Source organism: Propithecus coquereli, unplaced genomic scaffold (genome assembly GCF_000956105.1).
Source record: "Propithecus coquereli isolate 6110/MARCELLA unplaced genomic scaffold, Pcoq_1.0 Scaffold66, whole genome shotgun sequence".
NCBI classification, from domain to species: Eukaryota; Metazoa; Chordata; class Mammalia; order Primates; family Indriidae; genus Propithecus; species Propithecus coquereli.
This window is the reverse complement of record NW_012152618.1, coordinates 9,441,279-9,463,327: the sequence shown is the minus strand read 5'-3', so window position 1 is coordinate 9,463,327 and position 22,049 is coordinate 9,441,279.

The following is a 22,049-nucleotide window of genomic DNA, read 5'->3' as shown; positions in this document are numbered from 1 at the left end:
AATATTCCACTATCTATATATACCATAATTTATTTATACAGTCACCTATCAAACGACCTCTTGGTTGTTTCCAACTTTGGGCAGTTATGAATAAAGCTGCCATAAACATCTATGTGCAGATTTTGTGTCAACATACATTTTTCAGGCTATAATTTTTTCATCTTTAATCCTCAGTATCTTGTTTAATCAAGAACAGTGGCTGGTAAAATTTGGCCTAAGCAGTACAGCTATAAATCTAGTTTCTGCTATGCCTCCTCACCAAGGCAACTATTCCAAATGTTAGCAAAGTCAATATGAAAGTTGAAAGAATCATGGAGGAAGTATTTAATCATATTATCCAGAGTTTATTGTACTTGGAAATTATTAGACTAAGAGTATCCAGTAAGTACAGTCTAAATGCAACCATGAACTTCCCTTTGATCGCACAAGACCTTCGAATATGCTGTGGTTGCTTTTAACCATAAATAGTTTCAGCTGTAATTATGTAAGAAGCAATGAGTAAATGGCTTGTACAAATACTTTTATAAAGGGTAGGACAACTGCACCACATGGTGGTGCCCAAGATATTTTAAATTCAAATCCTGGTGACAAACGAGCGCTGAAAACCTGAGACTGGTAGATGAGTAGAATCCAAGCCCACAGATACCTGGAGAAGAAAATCCAATGTGTGTTTGTAAGAGTAGTTGCTCCTCCTCCCATAGACATAGAAGGGAAATATTGAGAGTGGGGAATATGTAACAGAGGGAATGGCCTGAAAAAAAACGGCAAAAATATTTTCTGTCTCTTTAAAACATCCTCCACTCCTTTTTGAGAACTAAAACCTGCATCCCTGTCTCAGGCCAGTGGTTGAGAGGGGCAGGGTAATGTCTTTTGTTATTTGTGCTACAACAGATGGCTCAGCCCTGACTTGGTGGATGGAGGTCCTGGGCAGAGGTCACCCAATTGTCTTCAGAGGAGACGGGACTGATCAGGATTTTCAACTGTAGTTGAACAGCAATTGCCTGAAGCTGAGAGCTCACACTTTAAAATCTCTGTATTTCTTATTAGGAGGATGATGGCATTTTAGACAGGAGTCTCCTCATTTGCTGGCAAATTAATACATCTCTCTTTCCTTCTCAAACCATTTGTCCTCGTTCTTCTTAAGCAGGTTCAAGGGCAAGTACAGAGCTTTCTGTAACACGTTTCAATGAAATATATGCGTTCTTTTAAAATATCATCCTTCAGTGATCATTATTACAGGTTAAACATTTTAAAACTGCTCAAGGACTTTGTGAAATCTTTTATTTTCTTTTTACTTACTTATTTTTTGAGACAGAGTCTCTCTGTCGCCAGGGCTAAAGTGCCATGGCATCAGCCTAGCTCGCAGCAACCTCAAACTCCTGGGCTCAAGTGATCCTCCTACCTCAGCCTCCCTAGTAGTTGGGACTACAGGTGCCAGCCACAACTCCTGGCTAAATTTTTTTCTGTTTTTTAAAGTTGACTGGCTAATGTTTTCCATTTTTAGTAGAGATGGGGGTCTCGCTCTTGCTCAGGTTGGTCTCGAACTCCTGACCTCAAGCAATCCTCCCACCTCAGCCTCCCAGAGTACTAGGATTACAGGAGTGAACCAGCGCGCCCCTCTGAAATCTTTCATTTTCTAGTTTTCCTCATGTTATTCTTATTTGCTGCCACACCTGCCCCAGCTCTATACCCCCCATCAAAATCTCATAGAAGACCCTGCCTGCCACCTGCCACCTGTCCCTCCTCAGTACCAAGGGAAGAACCTACCTGGCACAGAGATTAGCAATTGGTGGTCTTTGGTTTGTGGTTTCAAACATGTTGCTTTTCTGTTTTTCATTTTGTTTGTTTTTCTTTTCTGGTGATTCTGAAATCATTTTTTATAATGTTTATGGATGTGACCTGATTTAAGAAAATCTGATATCTTTAAAAATCAAAACTTCAAAAACAAAACAATTAGAAACTGGGAATTTATATAAGAAAAGGGTTGTTGATAAAATTTTTACTGAAAAAATTCTTTAAAATATTAAGCTCCCCTTCTATCTGATAACTGAGCGTATTCACTTGAGGCTAGATAGAGACGAGGGACTCCTTGCGGCCTCACCCTCGTCTGTGGTTCTGGGGCAGGTGGCTGGCATTCACAAGAAGGTGGCCTGGATCGTTGGAATTTCTGTGGATCCAAGGAGGCGGAACTAGTCTACCGAGTCCCTGCAGGCCAACATGCAGCGGCTAAAGGAGTACCGCTCCAAACTCATCCTCTTCTCCAGGAAGCCCCCAAGTAGGCAGACAGTTGTTGCGAAGAACTCGAACTGGCCACCCAGCTGACAGGGCCCGTCATGCCCATACGGAATGTCTACAAGAAGGAGAAGGCCAGAGTCATCACTGAGGAGGAGAAGAACTTCAAGGCATTTGCCAGTCTGCACATGGCCTGCACCAACGCCCGGCTCTTTGGCATATGGCAAAAAGAGCCAAGGAAGCCACAGAACAGGATGTTGAAAAGAAAAAATGAAGCCTGTTGGGGACTTTCAATAAACCAGGAGTAAAACAAACAAACAAAAAAAAAATCAAGCTCCCCTGATACATTATTATATATAGCTGAGTTTAACAAAATTAGACTTACATGTAACTTTGCAGGGACATCCACGGTACTCATTTAGCAGATGCCCCCAAACTAGTAAAGTGAGTCCTCCTCAGTTTTCAATAAGGAGGGTCCGGCCCCAGCCTTTTCAAATAGGGCATGTTCAATAAGATAAACAAATATTCTCTTTAGTAATAATTAACCCCATGGGTTATTAATTCATGACTTAAAAAAAAGAAAAAAAAATAAATCAAGCCTTTTCAATAAGAGTAGCTATTATGAAAATAGGTTTCAGTGAAGGTATTTTATAATTTATAATTTGTGTTGCTTACACCTGAGTCCAGTCATGTGGGGTGACACAGCACTGAGTCAGAGTGTGACCTGACCTCTGCCTATCTGCCCTCACACTGGGTTTCCAGGCTGATAAAGCACTTCAAAGTTTTATCTTTGATTCTCAATAGGATTCAATTGCCTTGAAGTGTGGTAAAGGAAGATATTAACAGACATTCAAGGAAAAAGGCATTGATACCCAGCTGAAATATAGGAGTCCCATCATTACTTCATGTTAATAATTAATTTTAAGCCAATCGATAACTGTGAAGGTAAACTAAGATGGTTTGTAAAGTTAATATTAACTATTACCAAGGTAGTATTTTGTCTTCCCCTAATGATAGGCGATGAATGAAATTAAAGCATTGGCATAATAGGATTTTAGAACTAGAAGGAACAGACTTTCCTACCAAATTTTAAAGATTTGACCCATATAGAAATGGCCCATGTTCTACAAATAGGCTTAAATAAGATCTACCAAGATCTGGACAGTGCCTGAACCAGATCTCAAAATTTGCAGTTCAGCGTTTTTACCATCACTCCACACCCATTTCAAATTGCCCAGGACAGACATTTCTTTCCGTAAAGTATTTAATCAGCTATTTTTCAGCTGGGAATTATATGGTTTCATTGTAGCTGTGTGCTGGGTGCCTTTGCACACAGTTTTTCAGCGATTGGAGTGGATACAGTTGCAATTAATAACTAAACCAAGCTTTCTGGACCTACATGTAGATACAGAAATCATTTTATCTCTGATCTATGTTATGATCAGGACAGTGGCCTGTTTTTTGTCTTACTTGTTAAGTGCAGCATTATGAACATTTTATATCTCAGTTTTAAGATATGTATAGAAATAATAGGAATATAAAATGTAGTAAATAAAAGCAAAGGTAGACATTTGTGAGTGGAAAAAACACAAACTGTTTTTTTTCTGCTCTTGCTCCACAACAATCAACATAGAAGACTTCTGTGACCAGACCTGTGGGAGTTTTCCCCCTCCACAGCAGCAAGCAATCAATCCTACAGCAGACACCTGCTGGGTGTCCTCCAATTCAATTCTGACGCTCTCTACCTGGAGACAGCGTCAGATCCCACAGGTTGAGGGCTCAGTCTCTACTTTTGATGCCAATTGCAAGCCCCCATGTTGTTTTGCCTGTGCTTTTGACTGACTGGCTGTAAATTGGGGTTCCCACAACCTCCTCCATGGGTTTAATTCATTTGCTAGAGCAGCTCACTGAACTCAGGGAAACACTTAGGTTGACCAGTTTATTTTAAAGAATATTAATTACGAAGGATTCAGATGAGGAGATACATAGGGCAAGGTATGGGGGAAGGGACACGGCACCCACCAGGCATCTTTACATGTTCAGCTACCTGGAAGCTCTCCGAGCCTTGTTCTTTGGGTTTTTAAGGAGGCTTCATTACATAGGCATGATTGATTAAATCACTGGCCATTGGTGATCAATTTAACCTTCTGCCCCTCTCTTCTAGAGGTGGGGGGAGGGGCAGGGAGGGATTGGTGGAGCTGACAGTCCCAAACCTCCAACCATGCCTTGGTCTTTCCCATGACCACTCCCCACCTCCCACCCCACCCCAACAAGCTACCTAGGAGCTACCATCCATCAGCCAACTCATTTGCTTATTAGCATACCAAGAGACATTTATCTCTTTGGAGATTCTAAGGATTTTAGGAATTATATGCCAGGAGGTGGGGCAAAGACCAAATATATATTTTACAATATCACAATTTGAATTTTAAGAAAATAAAGGGTAAAGAAAGCCTGTTTTGAACAAACCAACAGTGGTTTTGTTAGAATTTGGCTTAATGTTTTCCCTGCTTTCTCTTTTTTCTCACAATTTTTCTGCATTATTTCATGTATTTTATATGAAAGCTACACAATTTTCTTTTAAAAGCAAAGTCCTTTATGTTAACGGAAAAAAAAAGCCAAACTCTGTAAAATAATTTTAAAGAGATTTACTCTGAGCCAAATTTGAGGACCATAACCCAGAGCCACGCCCAAGAAGTCTTGAGCAAGTGGACTCGCTGTGGCTGGGTTACAGTTTGGTTTTATACATTTCAGGGAGACAGGGGTTAGAGGTAAAGTCGTAAATCAATACGTGGGAGGAACACATTGGTTTGGCCCCAAAACGTGGGCCATCTTGAAGGGAGGGCTTACAGGTGATAGGTGGGTTTAAAGATTCTTTGCCTTGTAATTGGTTAAAGACATGAAGCTTTGTCCAAAGGCTTGGAATGTTTTAAGATAAGAAGCTGTTAATCAGAGAGAAGCCACTGGACATATATTTGTTGTGTAAATTAAGGACCTGCAGGTTTGTCTTGCATACCCTTAGGCCTGTTAATGGGTTACAAAGGATGTCTCCAAGAAGGGAGGGGGGCATGACGAGGCCTATATGACCTTCCTCTTCCTGGCAGGCAATTTAGTTTTAGGATATTTCTTTGGGGGGGGGAGAGGCGTGAACTTTAAAATTTTATTTTAGTTCACACTTAGAAACATTTACTCTGAGGCTGCTTCACACCCAAGGAGAAATTGAGGAAATTAACTCACACTCAATAGAAATTTCCAAATATTAAATCCTGTGTATTCCCCCCACCCCCATTTCTTATTCATTAGCAGAAGAGCTGAATCTTGATGGTTTACATAACTGATAACATTTCTATTGCTTTTTTCTCTCCTTGGAAGGAAGGTGCTTTGTGATCCATTATTTGTTTATATCTAAGAATTCATTTTGATTTGGCTTGCTTTCAGTTTCTCTCCTTTGTTTTCTTTACTTCCTGCCTTTCTCCTCTTAATAGTTTATTGTCTAATCCACCTGCTTTTAGGTTTTATCTTTGATCATTCTTGAAGTATGCCAAAAGAAATGACTGACATTTTTCATGAGATTAATAAGTAAAGAAAGTTGGCATGTAAGAAAATAGTAAATCTTGAAATTTGCACACCATGGCTCATGCCTGTAATCCCAGCTATTTGGGAAGTTGAAGTGGGAGGATTCCCTCGAGGCCAGGAGTTTGAGATCAGCCCAGGCAACACAGTGAGACCCTGTCTCTAAAATAAAATAATAATAATAAATCTTAAGAAATGAGAAGATAGTAGGCTGGGTGCAGTGGCTCATACCTATAATCTTAGCACTCTGGGAGGCTGAGGTGGGAGGACTGCTTGAGCTCAGGAGTTTGAGATCAGCTTGAGCAAGAGTGAGACCTCGTCTCTACTAAAAATACAAAAATTAGCCAGGCATCGTAGCATGCGCCCGTAGTACCAGCTACTAGGGTGCCTGAGGCAGGAGGATGGCTTGAGCCCAGGAGTTTGAGGTTGCAGTGAGCTACCATGACATCACTGTACTGTAGCCTGGGGTAACAAAGCGAGACCGTCTCAAAAAAAAAAAAAAGAGAAGATAGTACACGTCCCCTTGAAGTTTGGGTTCTGAGTTCTACATATTCCTGGCATCCATGTTCCCACCAAATCTGACCAGATGGTATAGTGATCCCAGTTGGCTCACTTGGATCATATTGCCAGGCCACTGGGATGACTGAAAACACAGCACAGTTCAATGTAATAAAAATAAACCCTTTGACAGTCTTCTGCATGCTGAAAACTCTATGTTTTTGCCTTTCAAAAGGCATGGCAACTGCTTGAAACACAGAGATGTGTCAACACCTTCATATTTACTTTAGGATTCAGAGCTCCCCCAGGGATAGCAAGTTGCAGATCCTATAATAAAATTTTATCTTGTGTAAGGCACAAAAGCACTTGATATTCTTTCCCTTTGTTTCCTTTTCTGCAAAGAGATAGGCATGGAGACGCAGATAAAGGCTTGGCCTCGAGCTGGCACAGGATCCAGATGTGACGTGTGGGTGAGATTTTCAGGACGAGTTTTCAGCAGCTGCTTGCTCGGTTGGCTGGCTGCGATGGCGGCCCACCATCAGTAAGGCTAAGTTTTCAGGACTGCCCTGGGGGAGTGCCGAGGAGGGGATGCCAGGGAGGGTGAAAGACCAGGTCAGCTAATGACTTTCATGGGTAATTAGGACTAAGTAGTAAAGTGTTTTGAACCACAAGATATGTGGGAGCGGTTAATCAGTCACAGTGTCCTTAGAAATGAAATAGGTGAGTAGTCTATGCTGGATCTATTTAACAGCAGTAATTGAAGTCTTGTTCCAGTTATCTATTTTTGTGTAACAAATCACCTCAAAACTTAGTTGATTAAAACAACAATCATTATCTTGAACAGCTCTGTGGGTGTTTTTTTTCTTTTTTGTAAAAGACACACAATATAAAATTGACTACTTCAACCATATTTAAGTGTGCAGTTCTGTGGCATTAATTACATTTGCAATGTTGTGCAATCATCACCACAATCCATCTACAGAACTCTTTTCATTTTCCAAGAGTGAAGCTCTAGACCCATTAAACACTCGCTTCCCATTCCCCCTCCCCCACCCTCTGGCAGCCACCATTCTATTTTCTGTGTCTATGAATTTTCCTATTCTAGGTACCTAATGTAAGTGGAATAATATAATATGTGTCTTTTTGTGACTGGTTTATTTCATTTAGCATAATGTCTTCAAGATTCAACTGTGATGTAGCATGTGTCAGAATTGCTTTCCTTTATAAGGCTGAATAATATTCCATGATATGCATATGCCATATTTTGCTGAATGGATAAATCCATTTATCCATCAGTGGATGTTTGGGTTGTTTCACCACTTGGTTAACGCTGCTGTGAACATGGGTGTACACGTATCTGTTCAAGTCCCTGCTTTCAATTCTTTTGAGTATATACCCAGATGTGGAATTGCTCAATCACATGGTAATTCTATGTTTAATTTTTTGAGGAGTCACCATACTGTCTTCCACAGTGGCTGCACCATTTTACACTCCCACCAGCAATGCACCAAGGTCCCAATTTCTCTACATGCTCACCAGCACTTGTTCTTTTCTGGTTTTTGATTGTTAATGGGTGTGAATGTGGGCAGTTCTTGCTCAGGGTCTCTCAGGTAGCCATAGTCAGATGGTGGCTGGGGTTGAGGTGGCTGCAATAGCTAGGGCTAGTGGACAGTGCTCCCTGAATGCAGCCCCTCCACGTGGCTAGTTCTGGCTTCCTCACAGCACAGTGACCTCAGGGTAGTTGTACTTTTTATATGGCTCCTGGCTTCCCTCAAAGGGAGTATTCCAAGAAACAGGAAGTGGAAGCTGCCAGTGTCTTAAAATCTAGGCCTAGAATCTGGCGTGAGGTCATTTTCACTGTATGTTTTAGTTAAGCTCTCAGAAGTCTGCACGGTTTCAAGGAGAGGGGACATGGAGGCTACCTCCTAAGTGGAGGAATGTCAAAGAATTGGTGGCCATCCTCAGTCTCCCTGATCGACTCATCACAGTGGGGAATCGTGGTCTCTCATGAAGCTGAGTCACAGACCTGAGGTATGTGGGTTGCAGAGGATCCCAGACGCTCCTGAAGAAGTTCCCTATGACACGGCTTCAACTGCATACTGCAGTTTTCTCCCAGGTCTTCCCTAAAGAGACAGACATTCACTGGAGAAGGGGAGACATTCATCCTTCTAGTGTGCTACTTAATACTGGATTTTGAATTAGCACATGTACTTGGCTACTCAAAATGCCTTTATTTCTGCTGCTTCAGGTAGGGGCTTCTGGAAATTAGAGGACAGCAGGAGTTGTGGCCCAAGTTTTCAGAGTGGGCTCAGCAGGTCTGCAGACATGCTAGTGGTTATTCCCCCCATTCCTAAATGTGTCATTGGAATAGATGTCCTCAGCTACTGGCTCCTGCCATGCAAGGTGAGGGCTTTTATGGTTGGACAAACCTGGGGGAAACTTCTTCATTAAGTGAGTAAACCCAAAGCCACTCCCCACCCCTGAAGGGATGAGTCACCACCAGTGACTTGGAAAGTGAAGAAGCGCTGATTCTGATCACAGCCCCACTGAAAGTTGCCTAACTAGCCTGTGAAGAAGGCAGCTGAGTCATGGGGAAATCGGATGCAGATTTACAATACTCAGGTTGTGGTTCCAGTTGCAAGTGTGGTTATGTTAATTGTGGCATCTCTACTGGAGCAACTGGCCACAGCTTCTGGCACCTGGCATGTAGCTATTTATCCAGAACATGTTCTTTGTCTGTGACAATTTGCAAGGAGCAGGCACATATCAGCGCTTTAGCTCTTTGCATGGCCTTGCAGAGCAATGGGTTGTCTTGATGTCCTAAGGAATGTCACCTGGTTCTTTGCAGAGGTGATGTCATGCTTTACAGACTGGGTTAAAAAGAAGGGAAGGTACTGTAGTTAACAGTTGAATACTCATATGGGATTGTTATAGAACTTTTAAAACAGAACATGAACCTTCAAAAAACTTTCGTCCCCACACTTGTCTTAGCTGACCTCTTGGCAGCCTCTCACACTCTTGGCCACTCCTGCGTCATGGAACGTTCTCTTCCACTGTTCTCAGCACACTTGGCCCTGCTGGTTTGCTTCCTGGGATTCCAGGGATCGCTCGTCATTCTCCTCCACAGGTCAGTCTTCAGTGAGGCAATTATATGTTGGGGTTCCTCAGTGCTTAGTCCTAAACCTCCCCATCTTCTCCCCTTGCTAATTTCATCCAGGTCCATGATGCAATGACCTTTAGTATACCTAATTTGCCAATAGTAGACATTTTATTTTCACATTTTTTGCACCCAGTTCTGTATTCTCTTCCTAGGTTTGTGGACTCCACTATCTTTGAGGCAGAAATCTCCTCTCCTATAGAAACTTAAAATGTTATTTGTTTTTCCAGCCTTCCCTGCAGCCTAAGTATGGACACATGACCAAGGCACTGCCACGTTTTTAATTGGTGCATAGTGACTTACAGATCAGTGCGTCACTCTGGAGCAACAGTGGTGCTCACCAGATGGGCTGCAAACCCAGATGGCTAGATCACTTATTTGTGGAAGAATTGTCTCCTCTTTATTCTGTTTAAGTAATGGGAAAAAATAATCTGATCAAAAATATTATCTTACTTAGAAGTAAGAACTGTGACGTTCAAACAGTTCTTGGGGGTATGTTTTGTGGTCATAGGAGGTTGTTCCTGAGATGAGTAAAGACTGGGCCAGAAAAATTCTATGTTTCATACATTTTATTTTTTAGCTTTTCGAATTTTAAAATGAGAAAATGTATCTTGTATATAATTTACCTTTACATAGTATATAAAGGTAAATGTACACATTTACTTTACAGTTATATCTAAGAGTTATACACATTTACTTCTGTACACAAGAATATATAAAAATAAATGCATAGTTTGAACAGAACAGTAAAATGAGCATGTGCATTCTCAGCATTCAGGTTAAGATGGTGAAGGTTACCAGCATCTCAGAAGTTCCTTACAGATTCCTCTCAAGAGGTTGCTATATATCCTGACTTCTATGTTAATAATTCCCTTGTTTTTCCATATGACTTTACCAACCATGTATAAGCCCCAAGTAATAAATGATTTTGTTTTGAAAAACTGGGTTGAGAGCACAAACCCAGCTATATAGGGAAAGAATGACATTGTCCCTATTATACAAAGATTTTCAGGCAAATACAAGCTGGACAAGGTCTCTAAGTCATATCAGGATCTTCTTTTTCTAGCTTCTTAAGGTGGAAGCTTAGAAATGTTAGTGTTTTCTTTTCTTTCTTTCTTTCTTTCTCTCTTTCTTTCTTTCTCTCTTTCTTTCTTTTCTTTCTTTTTCTTCTTTCTTTTTTTTGCCAGGGTGTTGCTATGTTGCCCAGGCTGATCTTGAACTCCTGGACTCTAACAATCCTCTGACCTCAGCCTCCCAAGTAGCTGGGATTACAGGCCTGTGTCTCCCTACCTGGCTAGAAATATTAGTTTTCTAATATAATTGCTCAGTGCTCTAAATTTCTCTATAAAAATATTGAAAATTTCTCAACGTGTTGCTGAGTCTGTATGCTACAGATTTTGAGATGTTGTGTTTTCATTTTCATTTACTTAAAAATGTTTTCTAATTTTTTTTGAAAGACTTCGACTCATGGATTGTTTAGAAGTAAGCTGTTTAATTTTCACATAATTGGAGATTTTCCAGATATCTTTCTGTTACTCATTTTTGATTTAAATCTATTATAGTCAGAGGATAAACATACTTTGCGTGATTTCGATTCTTGTATTTTATGGCCCAGAATATGGTCTACCTTGGTGAATATTTTATGTGCACTCGAAAAAAATGTATTCTACTGTTGTTGGGTGGAATGATCTATAAATGTCAATTAGATCCATTGGCTGATGGCATCATTCAGTTTTTCTACATCTTTGCTGATTTTCCATCTACTTGTTCTATCAGTTGCTGAAAGAAAAATATTGAAATGTCCAAGTATAATTGTGGACTTAATTTTTTTCTTTTTGTATTTTAGAGTGGTTTTCTTAGGTGCATATCTTCTTGGTGAATGAACACTTTTATCATTATCCATTGTTCCTTTCTATCTGTGGTAATCTTCTTAGTTCTGAAGTCTACTTTGTCTGATGTGAATTTAGCCACCCTAAATTTCTTCTGCTGAGTGTTTGATTGGTGTTTCCATGGTATATCTTTCCCATCCTTTACATGTATCTCAGTATTGTTTTGGTTTGCGTTTCTCTTATGATGGCTGAGATTGAACATCTTTTTGTATATTTAAGGACCATATTTATATCTTTGTGTAAATTGCTAAACTTGTGTCATTGTCTATTGTTTTTCAGGTTTTTGGTCTTTTGTTCCTTCAGTTTTTAAAGAGTGTTTTGTATGGGAGGAACATTAGCCCTTTAGCTGTGACATATACTATAATATAATATTTTCTCCCCATTTGTCAATTGTATTTTATGGTGTCTTTGTTTATGGTGCCTTGAATTGCTGGAATAATTCCCACTTGATCATGGTGTATTATTTTCTTAATGTGGTGCTGAGTTCTATTTATAAATATTTTATTTTGAAATTTTGCCTCAATTTTAATATGAGATATTGGTTTGTACTTTTATTTTTCAATGTTATACTTGCTTCATAAAAAGAATCAGGAAAATTTCCTTCATTTGTTCTGGAACAATTTAGAGACTATCTTATCTTTGGAGTTTTGGTAGAATTTCCCTCTGAAACCATCTAGGCCTGGTGCGTTTCATTTTATTTAATTTTCAAATTCATTTGCATAGAGGTCTTCAAAATAACCTCTTATGATTTATTAAGTTTCTCCTGTTTCATTTGTATTTCTTATTTTATATGTTCATGCTCCCTTTCCTTTTTTTATTGATTAACTTAGCTAATGACTTGTCTATTTTGTTAATTTTAAATACCAGAAATTTGATTATTAGTTAGATCTACTCATTTTCCTATCACACTAATTTCTGCTTTTATCTTTAATTTTTCCTTTCTTGTGCTTTCTTTTGGTCTGCTTTTTTCTCCTGGCTTTTTGAGCTGAGAATTTAATTCATTTATTTAAAATCTTTTGTTTTTCCTATGATCATTGCTTTAAATTATATCTCACATATTCTGATACATTGTATTTTCATTATCATTATGTGTTTGAAATTTTGTGAGTTCAGTTATATTTCTGCTTTCATCCAAGAGTCCTTAGAGGAAGCTTTTACATTTCCAGGTGGCACAGTCATTTGTTTGTTTTTGTTGCTAATAATTTCTAGTTTTATTACACTGTGAGCAGAGACTGTTGTTTGTAGTATTTTTACTTTATGGAACTTACTGATATTTTCTTTGTGACCTCATATATGATCAATTTTGTGAATGATCCTTATACCTTGAGAAGAAATTGTGTTTTCTATTATCTGGGTTAAAAGTTTCATATATATCCTTAATATATACCTTATTGATTATGTAGTTTATATCTTCATTTATTTCTGGGATATCTATATCTTCATTTATTTTTGGTTCACTAGGTGTCTTGTGCTGAGTGGTGTGTTAAAATCTTTCCATTTAGAAATGCAAATCAAAACCACAATGAGATATCACTTATCCCCAGTGAGAATGGCCTTTATCAAAAAGTCCCAAAACAATAAATGTTGGCGTGGATGCAGAGAGATAGGAACACTCATACACTGCTGGTGGAACTGAAAACTAGTACAACCTCTGTGGAAAGCAATATGGAGATACCTCAAAGAGATACAAGTAGAACTACCCTTTGATCCAGCAATCCCATTAGTGGGCATCTACCCAAAAGAACAAAAGACATTCTATAAAAAAGACATCTGCACTCGAATGTGTATAGCAGCAAATTCACAATTGCAAAGATGTGGAAACAACCCAAGTGCCCATCAATACAAGAGTGGGTTAATAAAATGTGGAATATGTATACCATGGAGTACTATTCATCTATAAGAAACAATGGTGATCTAGCACCTCTTGTATTTTCCTGGATAGAGCTGGAACCCATTCTACTAAGCGAAGTATCCCAAGAATGGAAAAACAATCACCACATGTACTCACCATCAAACTGGTATTAACTGATCAACACTCAAGTGTGTATATAGTAGTAACATTCATTGGATGTTGGTTAGATGGGAGGGGGAGGAAGGGATGGGTATATACACACCTAATGGGTGCTGTGCGCACTGTCTGGGGGATGGACACGCTTGAAGTTCTGACTCGGGTGAGGCAAGGGCAATATATGTAACCTAAACATTTGTACCCCCGTAATATGCTGAATTAAAAAAAGAAATTAGAAAAAAACATAAAAAAAATTTTTTTCCTTTAGTATTGTGTTTTTATCTATGCCTTTTTGCATCTCTTGTAGTTATTACTTTTTAAGGGTGGGGTTTTTCTTTGCATTATTTGATGTGATTCGAGATGGAAATAGTTTCATTGTGATTTGTGACCTTTAACTTTTAAAAGCACGGGCTTTACTTTCTTCCTGGAATGCTTTCTCTCACTCTGTTCCCTTCATGTGAATAATCCCTGCTTATCTTTCCCAGGGGGTTTACACGTCACACTTTCCCCTGACTTCCTGCAATTGAAGTTGTCTCTTTATTATCTTTCTCATAGTGAATATTCATTAAATCATTCTATACACGTAAGTTCCTACTATGTGCCAGGCATTATTCCAGGCATTGAAGAAGCAGTTGTAAAAATAAAGCAAGGGGCTGCCCTTAGGCAGCTCCCCATCACCTTTTGTTTTTCTCCCCTAACATTTTACTCAAGTTGTAGTTTAATATTATCTGTCTGCTTATCATCTGAAAGCTTCATGAAAAAAAGGACAATGTTTGTTTTGTGTACTGTTCAACTCCCAGCATTTAATACATATGGGTACCATATGGTTGACATTCAATAAATATACATTAAATCAATCTAGATCTGTCTGTATTATTTTATATATTTTATATGTATATTTTTACATATTTATATTCCAGACTAGTGGAAACTGGTCACAATTGCAAATTTATTTATTTTTTAACCATCACATACATAGAGGATGGGGACAAAAAAAAAAGAAAAAAGAAAAAAAATTTTTCAGTTTAATTATGAATTTTTTTCTCACTCAGGTACAGCCTGAAATCCATCACGAAGGCATGTCACTGAGAGATGGGGAGGGCTTCATTTTCTATTCAGACAAACATTCTAGTTTTCTTTATTTTCACCTTTGACAAAGTGAGTTCATTTTTATTTTCCTCTCCAGGGGTTAGAGAGCCTGAAACCGGCTGGCACTCCTGCAGGAGTCCTGAAACCGGCTGGCTGTTGTCCATCGGGAAGGCTGTGCGAGGAACTGAAGTCAAAAGTTAGCCTTTTCAGGCCATTGAAACCTAAGCATTCCCTCTCCCTATTCAATTTAGGAGGATTTTAGAAGAACAAAGAATTTCAGATCCTTAAAACCATCAAAAATGCCCGTTTGCTATATCTGCTTTGAAAAGATGCCTGGAATTGCTCTGTTTGCTTCTGTAATAACATTCTGTTTCAGTCAATCTCCTGGCTACCAAGAAGTACAAAGCATTTAACAAGAATAGAGCAAGAAGCTCTTAGAACACAAACTGTTCATAAGCAACAGATTTCCTAGAACTGAAATGACCTGTCTCGTTCTCTGGGGCCCAAGGGTATGTTAGCATCACTTTATTGTAGAGATCCTCAGATGTTAAGAAGAATATCAAAGTCACCTGGGAACTACACATACCACTTTAAAATATGTTTAATTGTACCCTGGAGGGAGGTGGATAGGATGGGAAAAAGAAGGCCATATCCACCAGTTACCACCCCAACCTACTGAGCTACTACTACAGAGTTACACCGTAGGCCTGGCCTTTGGCATCTTGGTGCAGATAAAGGTTGAGAATCAGCTTTAGTGGAACAATCTTATTGGAGACAGATACTTTATTGGTGGCCAGTCATCTCAGTCAATGGGTATAGCGTCCTCGTCTCTTCTTAGCCTAATCCAGTTCTGCATTCTTGGACCAAACACAGCACCCATGAATTCAACCATCATTTAAAAAGCAGTGGCTCACACCTGTAATCCTGGCAGTTTGGGACGCTGAGGCAGGAGGATTGCTTGAGGTCAGGAGTTCAAGACCAGCCTGAGCAAGAGTGAGATCCTGTCTCTACCAAAGATAGAAAAATTAGCCAGGCATTGCGGTGTACGCCTGTAGTCCCAGCTACTCAGGAGGCTGAGGCAGGAGAATCGCTTGAGTCCAGGCATTTGAGGCTGCAGTGAGCTATGATGTCACCCGAGCACTCTAGCCCATCAATACACTCTGTCTCAAACAAACAAACAAACAACCCCCCACCCCCAAACCAAAAAACTTATTTAGGATCAGAAGAAGAACTAGATGCAAGAAAAGGTTCAGGATAATTCCATGCCATTCATTAGCACATTTGACCAGAGCAGGGTAGTGTCATGTCAGGATAAGACATACATACACATCTCAGTTAACTTCCTTTGTGAAAATTATGTCTGTTCTTATTCTACACAGTAAAGAGAGATAACTCAGTATTAAAAAAATAGGATTTCCGAAGACCATTTTCTTGGGGACACTTGAATTAGAGATCATAGTGAGGACCTGGGGAAGTGAGAGGAAGAGCTGACACCCTGAGCTCCCCCACACCCTGCAAAAAAGACTTATCCATCCATTGGTTTCCAGTGGGTGGGCTTAGGGGCAAGGAGAGAGCTTTGAAACAGTAAGGGTCAAGAAGTTTGCTTCTAGCCATGAGGGGAGATGGCAGAGTGATGCAAATAAGTTTCGAGGACGGATGATATCTACCATTAAGGTTTGGGTAGTTTGGGAAGTATATTAGTCACCTATTGCCACCTAACAAATCCACCCAGAATTTCGTGGCTTAAAACAACAGACATTTATTATCTCCCAGTTTCTGTGGGTTAGGAATTAGGGAGCAGCTTATTATTACTGTTATTACGTTATGTGTTTAAAGACAGGGTTTTGCTCTGTTGCCCAGGCTGGAGTGCAGTAGCATGATTATAGCTCACTGAAACTTCAAACTCCTGAGCTCAGGAGATCCTCCTGCCTTAGTCTCTCAGGTAGCTGGGATGTGCTACAGGCATGTGCCACCAGGTTTAGCTAATTATTTTTTTTAAGAGATAGGGTCTCACTGTGTTGTCCAGGCTAGTCTTAAACTCCTGGCCTCAAGCAATCCTCCCACCTTGGCTTCCCAAAGTACTGGAATTACAGGCATGAGCCACCACCACCGGGCCAGGGAGCAGCTTAATTGGGTGGTTCTGACTCATGAGACTGCAGTCAGGATGTCAATTGCAGTCTTCTGAAGGCTTGGCTTCAAGATGGCTCATTCATATGGCCATTGGCAGGAGGCCTCAGTTCTTTGCCACGAGTGCCTCTCCACAAGTCTGCTTGAGTGTTCTCTCAACATGATAGTTGCCTTCATAAGACTGGGAAGTCACATTCTGTGATTTCTGCCATATCCTATTGGTTACTTGGGTCATCCCTACTCAGTATGGGCAGGGACTACACAGGGCGTGGATTCCAAGAGGTGGGGTCACTGGGGCTGTCTGGGAGGTCAGCTACCATATTAGGTTTGCCCAATGCCAGCCTAGAAGAGTACAGGAAAAGCTGAGCTTCGTTAGGGGCCAGAACTGCCTTATCAACTGGATAAAAGAACGGGTTGGGACAAGCATTGGACATCTGGGTGTCCAGAGTCTTAGGGAATTTTTGGAGAGAAGGGAAGGAAAGAATATGCAAATTAAGTACAAGGTGGCTTAAAGCTCAGATGAAGACTATTTGGGATAAGTTAGAAAACTGCCTTTCTCATCCTGAAACCTCAGGAGGATCAGGTTGGTTGTACAGTGCTATGAACAGCTCTGCCAGGACATGACGGGGATGTCCACTGTAGGTGACTCTAGATGCTCACTGTAGGAGGGATAGTGTCTTTTATTAGGTGGGAAGCAGGTTTTGAGAGGGAGTGAGGATCCCACCAGATCTAGTGGCAGTGCCTGTCTGAATCAGCCACAGCTACATGGCTGAGGTTTTGAAAGGTAGCATAGCTTTAACACAGAATATAACCTTAAGTAGCATCTCTTCTACAGCAAGTCTTGGAGGGGTAGGTGCGAGTGGAAGGAGGAGGGGTGAGGTCTCCTTTTGGCTTCACCAGCCATGTTGATATTTGCCCAGAGTTAGATCAAGTGAGACTCAAAAAAAAAAAAAAATCCTCATATATTTCTGCATTATTTTGCTTACCTATCTATCCATTGGTCGATCAATCCATCTACCCAGAGATGCACTCATCTATCCAGCATTTATTGATTATTTACTTTGTACCTTGATTCTCTAGGGGGAAAAAAAACACAATTGTTGAATTTTCAATTCATAAAATGGTAAAGCTACAACTGAATTCAGGTAGACTGGTCCTTTTGATCATAATCCTTAAATAATTTACCTTATATTTTCTGAATTCAGTAGCTCTCTCTCCTGACCGATATGTCAGGAGAGAACACTTTCCTTGCTTCCAAGAAGACCTGATATAATCCCAAATAAAATTATATTAAAATATCACCATATCTTAAAAAAATTAGATATAAGCATTTTTTTATGAACATTTATATTTGGTCTCACAGTATAATCATAAAAAGTCAAAGTCCTCTTAGATCATGGGCACTTAAGTAAAAATGTTCTTGTGTTCAAGCAACAAACATTTAGAAACAGAACAGAAAATTGATTATCAGGTATAATTCTCACTACATAACATATATTATTATGTATGTATAATACATATTGACATAGAATAAGCATCATTGAATACTCTCTACAAGTAGCATTATCCACGTGATTATAGGCTGAATTGTGTTTCCCCAAAGTTCATATGTTGAAGTCCTAACCCCCAATGCCTCAGAATGTGACCTGATTTGGAAACAGGGTCTTTAGAAAGTAGTTAAGTTAAAATGAAGTCGTTATGGTAGGCTCTTATCCAATATGACTGGTGTCCTTATGCAAAGAGGAAATTAGCAGACAGACACACGCAGAGGGAAGACTATGCGAAGATACAGGGAGAAGAGAGGACTCAGGAGAAACCAGCCCTATCAGCAGATCACTCTCATACTTCTGGTCTCTAAGACTGTGAGAAAATAAGTGTCTGTTGTTTAAACCACCCGATCTGTGTGGCCTTGTTACGGCAGCCCTGGCAAACTAATATGCACATTTTACAGAGGGGGGATTCAAGGTCAGAGAAATAAAATGATTTGCACAGGCAGGTAGAGCTATTGGGATCAAACGTAGGCTCCTCTGACCACAAAGCCATCTTCCACTCCCCCGCCCCCCACCAGAACATGCTCTGGGGAAATAATAAATATTAACTACTGCTTTCCTTTAATGAAGTCTACACAGCCCTTTTCAGGTCTGCAAGAGCCGATGCCTCCCTGGTCATGTCTGGCCTCTGAACTGCCACTGTTGGCTTAGAATTTGTCATCTTGTCTTTTAAAACAGTTAACTATATGAGCCTTATATTCAGAGGATCCAAGACAGAAGTTTCCTTCCTAAGGCAGAAATAAGATATGTTAATACCTTTTAAAAGGCAATTGCTGACTAGTGTTACATTATCAGTTAAAACCAAGCCCTAAAACCTCTACGGCTGCCCCTTTAGTTCTAGGAAGCTTGGAAGGAACACACATGGACTTCATCAGGCAAAACTAACTCCAGACAGGTGTGTTAACGGACACACCCAGATCAATGTCCAGGTCCAATGGGTACGCTAGACAAAGAAAACTGGACTGTTCGGTTCAGGGCTGTGTGCTGAGGACACACCCCTCTTCACGACTACCCAGCCTGTTTTTGTTTACCACTGCAGTTGTGCCTTCTTTCCCTGAAATCCACCCCAGCAGCAGAAACAAATGGGGCAATCAGTTGGCAAACAGGCAGAGCCTGGTGAATAGGGTGGCCACAGTGCCGTATCAGATTTATCACTGGCCACATGATAAACAAAGAAGACAAGCATTGTTTCCAATTCAGATGGCGCTACATGGTGAGATGTGCAGGCAGGTGCTAGGTACCTGTGTAGATAAGCTCTTACTCTCATAGGCAGGGTATTTGGTATCTTTTCCATTTCTTCCTTCCCAGTGTCTGGTCTGTAATCTGAGTATTTGGTTGTACTTAATAATTTCTTTCTTTCTTTTCTCTCTCTGTTTTTTTTTAGAGACAAGGTCTCACTCTGTCATCCAGGCTGGAGTGCAGTGGTGGGATCATAGTTCACTGCAGCCGCGAACTCCCGGGCTCAAGCGATCCTCCTGCCTCAGCCTCCCAAAGTGCTAGGATTACAGGCATGAGCCACTGTGCCCAGCCCTTGCTTAATAATTTCTAATTCTTAAAATGTCTGTCCTTTTCATTTAACATTGGAGTCCTCAAGTTCAGTCCCTGGGCCTCTCCTTTTCTTGCTCTTTACTCCTTCCTGGGTCCTCTCATCCTTCATCCATGTGCTGATGAAACTCTAACTTACATCTCTCACCAGCACCTCTCTCTCAACTCCAGACTTGTATGTTCCATTATCTACCCAGTATTTCCTCTTGGAAATCTTATAGGCAACTTTAACTTCCTATGTACTAGTCATGCATGGTGAGGCTGCTTATAGTCCCAGATACTGGGAAGGCTGAGGCGGGAGCATCGCTTGAGCCCAGGAGTTAGAGCCTAGGAGTTCAAGACCAGCCTGGGCAATATGGCAAGACCATGTCTCTTAAAAACAAAACAAAACAACTTCATATGTACAAACCAAATTCCTAATCTTTCTCCCCAAACCTGCCATTTGCTGGAATCTTTCTTATCTTAGTCAATGATGACTTCAGTTTGTCAGGCCACAATCCTTGGAGTTGTCCTCACCTCCACTTGTCATACAAACTCAAGACCCAATGTGCCAGGTGGCTCATGCTGGCTGTACCTTCAAGGCATGTCCAAAATCCAATGTCTTCCCACCATCGCCTCTGCCACTCCTGGTCCCAGCCCCTCTCCCAGCTCTCCTTGTCCCTGACAGTCCCTTCTCATCTAGCAGCCTGAGAGCACCGTGAGCCTGAGTCAGACGACACTCCTACTCAGCTCCATTCTAGCAGTTCCCGAGCTCATGCAGAATCGACACCATCTTTACTCTTAGCTACATTCATTTTTGACTTTCTTCCTTTTGTCTACGCCTCACTTCCCCCTTGCTGACTTTTTCCTAGATTCACTGGGTTCCTTGCTGTTTCTCAACATGTAAATAGGCCCTTGCTAGTGTATTTGCCTGGAATGCTTAGATACCCACAGGACTTGTTCCCTTGCTTCTTCAAAGTCTTTGCTCAAATGTGTCCCTCATGAGGCCTTCTCTGACCCCATGCTCTGCTTTTTTCTCCTCTGTGACACTCACTCATCCTTGAATATGTTACATCATTTAGTTATTTCGAAAGTTGCATTAAAACATTAGATCCATAAAAAAGTGATTTGTGTTTATGTGCTCATTGATGTATCCAGAACTACTCTAGGCCTCACGTGTAATGGATGCTTTATAAATATTTGTTAAATGAGTGAATTAATGCAATTCTTCCTATACAACTTCCCTTATTTAGATGGAAAGGTGTTACTGTCTAAGAGGAAAGGGTAAATCCATGGTGGCTTAAAAAAAGTTCCCTTTGTTTCCCCCCGACCCATCCAGATTTATTAAGGTATAATTGACAAAAAATTGTATGTATTTATGGTGTACAATGTGATGGTTTGATACATGTATACAGGTGAAATGATTGCCGCAATCAAGCTAATTAACATATCCATCATCTCACATACTTGTTCATTTTTTTCTCGGTGAGAACACTTAAGATCTACTCTCTTAGCAATTTTTAAGTATGCAATACATTATTATTAACTATATAGTCACTAAGCTGTCTGATAGATCTCTAGAATGTATTTTTCTTGCCTAACTGAAACTTCGTACCTTGGCAACTTTGTATGCAGTGGTGTTGTTTTTGAAGTTCCCTTCTATGGTAAGATAAAGCTTTTCTGTATATTAAATGTGTGTGGCGTAGGTACTCTCCCTCTTTCGTTATGTGCACCTCCATCCTTTTATACATTAAATACACCCCTTGCTACACAGAAGGCATTCAACTGATACGGGCTGAAGTGAGCCAGATCGAGTTGATCAGCTTCATTTCCTTCCCCAGAACAGAGCAAAGTCACTCATTTTAGTGGGTTGCCCTTGCATCCTTTCCTGCCTGGCAGTCTTTCTTTGCAATTTATTTTAATTTATTTTATTTTATTCTTATCTCGAGACTATGGTTATAGGGATAAAAGGAAAAGAAAATGGATATTTGTTGTTCAATAAAATCCTTCCTGCTGTTCATATTCATCTTTTGGGTTATTTTCAGATTGAATAATTTGAAGGTGCTTCCTTGGAATATGCAGCAGGAATTTGCTCTGCACTCTCGAGTCCCAAAGGGCAGAGTTTCAAAATTTACATAAACTAGAAGCTCAATAGCAACCAGGCTTTCTCTATATTCCTAGGGAGAAATAGCCCAGAAGAATTTTTTTACCCAGTGGTTCCCAAATCTGGTTTCCTGATGTGCTTGGGAGGTACAGAAGTCTGGGGTTCAGTCTCAGGTCTCACATGGCCACATGGGTGCTGCAGTCCGAGGGGCCATTGCTGCAGAGACCTCCCCTGGGCTTCCTTGGCCTCCCTGAGGGACCAGCAATGGGCAACCCTGAGTATCTCTCTTCACCCTCCG